The sequence below is a fragment of the Salvelinus namaycush genome, chromosome 5 (genome assembly GCF_016432855.1).
Source record: "Salvelinus namaycush isolate Seneca chromosome 5, SaNama_1.0, whole genome shotgun sequence".
In the NCBI taxonomy this organism is placed as follows: Eukaryota; Metazoa; Chordata; class Actinopteri; order Salmoniformes; family Salmonidae; genus Salvelinus; species Salvelinus namaycush.
In genome coordinates this window covers 23,676,563-23,683,727 of record NC_052311.1, presented here as the reverse complement: position 1 = coordinate 23,683,727, position 7,165 = coordinate 23,676,563, and positions in this window count along the sequence as shown.

The following is a 7,165-nucleotide window of genomic DNA, read 5'->3' as shown; positions in this document are numbered from 1 at the left end:
CTGACGCGGAATATGTTTTTCCATGGATTTCGGTTAAACCCCATAATTTACTGTCAAACCATAATCTGGTCATGTTTACCTTTCATGAGATTCAACCATTAATTAGATACTTCCCCTGATTTCTTCCAATCATTTCCAGGTTGCATGTATCAAATCAAATTGTATTGGTCAAATACACATATTTAGAAGATGTTATTGCAGGTGTAGCGAAATGCTTGTGTTCCTAGCTCCAACAGTGCAGTAGTATCTAACAGTGCAGAAGTAGCTAAAACAATTCACAACAATACACACAAATCTAAAAGTAAACGAATGGAATTAAGCAATATATAAATATTATATAGAGCTATGTCAGAGTGTAATTGACTAAAATACAGTAGAATAGAATACAGTATATACATATGAGATGAGTAAAGCAGTATGTAAACATTATTTAAACATTATTAAAGTGACTAGTGTTCCATTATTAAAGTGGCCAGTGATTCCAAGTCTATGTATATAGGGCAGCAGCCTCTAAGGTGCAGGGTTGCATAACCGGGTGGAAGCCGGTTAGTGATGGCTATTTAACAGTCTGATGGCCTTGAGATAGAAGCTGTTTTTCAGTCTCTCGGTCCCAGCTTTGATGCACCTGTACTGACCTCGCCTTCTGCATTATAGTTGGGTGAACAGGCCATGGCTCGGGTGGTTGATGTCCTTGATGATTTCTTTGGCCTTCCTGTGACATCAGGTGCTGTAGGTGTCCTGGAGGGCAGGTAGTTTGCCCACGGTGATGCGTTGGGCAGACCGCACCACCCTCTGGAGAGCCCTGTGGTTGCATGCGGTGCAGTTGCCGTACCAGATGGTGATAAAGCCTGACAAGATGCTCTCAATTGTGCATCTGTAATAGTTTGTGAGGGTTTTAGGGACAAGCCAAATTTCTTCAGCCTCCTGTTGCACCTTCTTCACCACACTGTCTGTGAAATAGGCTAATGATTAATGACTCATCACTTGGGAAACAACAATGAGTTCAGCCGAGGGGGTGTTCTTTGTAAAAGACTGAAAACATTTCCCCAAAGCAATGTGACAATGACAAAACCACAAATGTCATTGAAAGGAAAGATTTGAAGAGATTTGCAATCAGCAAGTTACCCTTGATGACAATACAGTAATTTGCTCCCCCGAAATGGCGTAGCCTCTCACCTATGAATTGGATTAGTGCAAATAAATATGTTTATAGATGGAAATTATAAGGCCCATGGAATAGTTAAATAATTACACTATAGGTTATGCATATTCATGAAACCAATCATTGTAGCTCTTTTTAATGATATCAATTATGACCTTTTCATTCTGCCAATCTGAATGGGAAACTCAGCCGGTTCAAAGTTCAACTACTCAAAGCTCAATAACTTATCAACACAGTAGGATTTATAGCTGTAGGCAGAGCATATCCTCAGAATACCATCTCCAACACTCTAATCAGAAAAGGAACAGTTCAAAGTTTGCCAGACGTTTTCATACCTCAAGTGGTCTGAAGTCAAGCTGATGTCATCCCATTCTAGTCAATAGGAGAAATCTGCAGTGCAGGCCTCAGTCCCTAATTAATGGGAAAGATGGGAACAATGTATTAGTAATATTTGCAGAAGCCTAGTACTGGGAAATAACAGTAGAAAACATTTTATGGTATTAATCTGTTTTCATTGACCTGGCCAAGGCTTTCGACTCTGTCAATCACCGCATTCTTATCGGCAGACTCAATAGCTTTGGTTTCTCAAATGACTGCCTCGCTTGGTTCACCAACTACTTCTCAGATAGAGTTCAGTGTGTCAAATCGGAGGGACTGTTGTCCGGACCTCTGGCAGTTTCTATGGGGGTGCCACAGGGTTCAATTCTCGGGCCGACTCTTTTCTCTGTATATATCAATGATGTCGCTCTTGCTGCTAGTGATTCTCTGATCCACCTCTATATAGACGACACCATTCTGTATACAGTACATCTGGCCCTTCCTTGGACACTGTGTTAACAAACCTCCAAACGAGCTTCAATGCCATACAACACTCCTTCTGTGGCCTCTAACTGCTCTTAAATGCTAGTAAAACTAAATGCATGCTCTTCAACCGATTGCTGCCCGCACCTACCCGCCCGCCTAGCATCACTACTCTGGACAGTTCTGACTTAGAATATGTGGACAACTACAAATACCTAGGTGTCTGGTTAGACTGTAAACTCTCCTTCCAGACTCACATTAAACATCTCCAATCCAAAATTAAATCTAGAATCGGCTTCCTATTTCGCAACAAAGCCTCCTTCACTCATGCTGCCAAACATACCCTCGTAAAACTGACTATCCTACCGATCCTTGACTTCCGCGATGTCATTTACAAAAAAGCCTCCGACACTTCTCAGCAAATTGGATGTAGTCTATCACAGTGCCATCCGTTTTGTCACCAAAGCCCCATATACTACCCAACAGTGCGACCTGTATGCTCTCGTTGGCTGGCCCTTGCTACATATTCGTCGCCAAACCCACAGGCTCAAGGTCATCTATAAGTCTTTGGTAGGTAAAGCCCCGCCTTATCTCAGCTTACTGATCACCATAGCAACACCCACCCGTAGCACGCGCTCCAGCAGCTATATTTCACTGGTCATGCCCAAAGCCAACACCTACTTTGGCCGCCTTTCCTTCCAGTTCTCTGCTGCCAATGACTGGAGCTAATTGCAAAAATTACCGAAGCTGGAGACATATCTCCCTCACTAACTTTAAGCATCAGCTGTCAGAGCAGCTTACCGATCACTGTACCTGTACATAGCCCATCTGTAAATAGCACACCCAACTACCTCATCCCCATACTGTTTTTTTGTTTTGTTGCTATTTTGCACCCCAGTATCTCTACTTGCACATCTATCACTCCAGTGTTAATGCTAAATTGTAATTATTTCGCCACTATGGCCTATTTATTGCCTTACCTCCCTAACCTTACTACATTTGCACACACTGTACATACATTTTTATATCGTGTAATTGACTATACGTTTGTTTATCCCATGTCTAACTCTGTGTTGTTGTTTTTGTCGCACTGCTTTGCTTTATCTTGGCCAGGTCGCAGTTGTAAATGAGAACTTGTTCTCAACTGGCCTACCTGGTTAAATAAAGGTGAAAAAATTAAATAATAAAATCACCAACATTTGGAGTGCACTGGTCTGTGTTAAACAATTCTCATGACCACTTAGGGTAAAATAAAAATTAAACACATAACTTCCTATGTAAGAAAGGCACGAAAAACAATAGCCTACTACTGTCCATATAGTGTGCCCTGTGAGATACATTTAAACAATTCTCAGGACTTCTGCAACACCACGTAGGCGATATGGTGAAAGAAAAATACTGGAAAGAACTCCCTAAATCAGAAAGGTTACAAAAACAATATTTTACTATAGCAGCTTACATATAGTATCGCTTGTGACGTTGAGGTACATTTAAATAATTCTCCTGACTTCTGCAAAACCACATAGGCTATAAGACAAGATGAGGTAGAGCATGTAAACAGGTAATAACATGGTTTCATTGTCTGCTGAATCACATAATAGATGTGTTAAAGCTCTACCTAAGACTAGAGGAGTGTGTGACGACTTTATGTTTTAAGAGTTAAGTATTAATTGGGTAGGCTACTTGCTATCGTTTTCGGCCTTTTTCACAGGATGTTTCAGACATAATATAGTAACCTGGCCCCTGCTCAGTGAAAGTAGGTGAAAGGTGAACTGATGTCATCTGACCCTGGCTGCAATTGCCCCCAACCAGATGTTCCAGCTCAAAGTGACTAAACTTATGTAATAGCAAGTGACGAGTCAGCAAAAAGATTAGACAGTATGGAAAAGACACATCTAATCAGAAAAGCCCTTAAATATATACGTTAGGCTCTTGAATAGCTTCTACCAACAGGCTCTTGAACAGCTTCTATCCCAAAGCAATAAGACTGATAAATAGCTAATAAAATAGCTACACGGACTATCTGAGTTAACCTTGTATCTTTATTGACCTTTTATTTGTATTTTTGCACTGTCTTTACGCACACTCACAGGGCCCTACACACACACACACACACACACACACAAACACTCACTCTATCAACTGCTCTCACACATAATATGCACATACATTTATACTGACTACACTCACATGCAAGCTGCTGCTACTCTGTTTATCATACAATATATTCTGATGCCTAGTCACCTTACCTCTATACATATCTACCTCCATTGCGCCAGTATCCCTGCACATTGTAAATATGGTATTGGAACTGACCCTGTACATAGCATGCTTGCTTACTTATTGTGTTCTTCAAATTTCTCGTGTGCTTTTTTTTCTTGTATTACATTGTTATTTCATTGTTGGGTTTTTAGTTTGCAAAAAAGGCATTTCACTGTACTTGTGCATGTGACATTAAAAGTTGAAACGTGAAACTTTATGGACCTTATCTAAGTTTGGAGATGTTTTAGGCTCATAGTGAAAGATTCGCACTATATGAGCAATTCCTATCAAGAATGTAAAATGTAAGATTCAAGTCAGTGGATTTAGTCAAAATTACTCAACCTTATTCTTCTCGAGTGTACATTACCATAGATTGTGATTCAAGAGAACATTTTCTGTAAAGAACTGTTGCCATTTTGTCTGAAACTTGTAAACACAGAGGCCCCCCTTGTCAATGCAGACTCATGACCCATTCCACATTGAGTGTGCGGGCCCCAGGAGGAATTAACAGTAGGTATTATGTAACCTGAGGAAGTGAGGCACACCTCAGCAGTATGCCCACAGTATACCCCCTAGCCCAGAGGAACACTGGGTCTATTCTGAGCTGTCAACATGGAGTTGTCAGATGAATAGGAAATAAGAGTCGACCAACACCACAACGGGAGGACTACAGGGTTAACATGAAAATAAGACAAATTAAGAACTTTACTTTTCTCATATGTTACACTACATTAATAGGTTTCATATGTGTGATAAAAAAAGAAACTGACTTAATCTTCCAAATAGATTTTTGATTAGAGCCAGGAGTTTTTACTGGGACATACATCAAACCATAATCTGTAAGCGAGACTGTAATCTGAGATAATATCTAATACAACCATCTCTTAGGTTACTACTGTAGGCACATTTAACACTTGCTCTTAACCCATTGTGCCATTAAAACATTGCTGATATAGTCACACTATAAACCGTCTTGCTTTAATGAAATACCCTGGTTTTTGAAATATTGAGTCCCACGGTAACACCGGCATGTTTTGGACTTCTAACCCCTTTAATACAGCGTGTGTTTGAGACTGCTGGGTTGTACCATTGGAGTTGTCTATTTCTTCTGCATCCACTGGTACCAATCATTTGGGGCTCCCGAGTGGCGCAGCAGTCTAAGGAACTGCATCTCAGTGCAAGAGGCGTCACTACAGTACCTGTTTTGAATCCAGGCTGCATCACATCCGGCCGTGATTGGGAGTCCCATAGGGCGGCGCACAACTGGCCCAGCGTCGTCCAGGTTTGGCCGGGGTAGGCCGTCATTGTAAATAAGAATTTGTTCTTAACTGACTTGCCTGTTTAAATAAAGGTTACATTTTTAAAAAATTAGTGTGATTAACGGAAGCTGAGCTAGAGCAGTGTTTGAGACAAGGGCTGATCCCAAAAATTGTTCTCCTCACAAAAACGTATGTAAAGTCATAACGTTTTGAGCTACAAACTAGTATGACATATCAAAAGACTCTCACGAACAAATAACTTGTTTGCTCTAAGATGCTCACAAGCCACACAAGTGTCATTAGAAGGTAAGGGGTTATTCTACAGTACATAGAAGATCATAGGAAATCCCAGTGTCTATACTGTAATAAGGTCACATAGTTGCTGTCACAAACTCCACAGTTGTCACTGTCTAGTTTGATATTAATTTCCCACTGAGCAAACAAGCTGTACTTACAGAATTCTTAGTCTTTTTTTATCGGGTTGTTTTTTGGCAGACATTCTTTTTATTGACATTCATCAATAAAACGAATGAATGCAACTGTATATGCCAAAATGTTTTGTGTTTAACTTGTAGCCCTGGTGGTCCTGCAAAGAAAATGGTAAAACACTTCAATTTGAGGCTATGAGGGCAGAGCAAGCAGATGAATGAAAGTTGTGAATTTCATCTTGTTTTTCTGAGGGTACCCTGGTAACAATGGAGTCTATTAAAAACTACCAGAGCGTAGAGAATCAGACCCATTACACAGGGTCTGAATGACCCACCAAATGGGAGGCTCTCACCAACCACTGCCTCATTACACACTAGGCCAACAAAAATAAGAAACTGCCCACTACTGCAAAAAGACTGCTAAATAATATGCTACATATTAGGTAACAAATGGAAGTGAAAGGTTAGAGCTACAGATTTGGAGCCCACCACACACATATAGGGACAAACAAAAAGCAATGGTCAACTCAGCAGATATTGTCCAAAAAAAGCATGACAAGTGAGGATGGCACATTTAGTTGAAGTGCTGTGTTGTCACATTTAGTCATCCAGATAGTCATGAGATCCACTCCCTAAAACAAGATGAACTCTGTTATTTAGTCTGGTTTATACATAGACGTTTCTCAAAACCTCTGATTCGCTATGTTTTATTGGACTGCCTAGACATATCATAGTAGCTCACAGATAGGAGTGCAAACAGTGACAATTGTTGTAGTTTTGCTACCATGTACTATGTCGATCTTCTCGTAAGTGAGACACTAATGCAGCTAAATAGTTCAAAGATGTCCGCTTTCTTTACTTCCTTTCCTTCCTTTCCTTCAACTGTAGTGATCTGAGTGCGCTGTGAGATTAGTTTTTAGATCAAGGTATAAACAAATGTAGTCAAGGTGATGAGTAGAGGTAGCCAGTTTAGACTATTGAGACGCGCCCTGAATCTTTGGCAACTCCATCCGTTTCATCTTTTGCTGTTGGGCCCACTTACTGCCGACCCCGCCAACTTCTTTTACACAAGGTGTGACTTCCCTCTAGTGGCTGAAACCAAAATGGCAAGACATTAGTATTGTACAAAGAGAAATCAAATACGGAATGATCTCATCAAATGTTGCCCATTAATCCATTATAATCATGTACATGTCGGTATGTACAATTACATCAAAACAAATACAGAGAACACTGAATTTGTTTAGAAATGT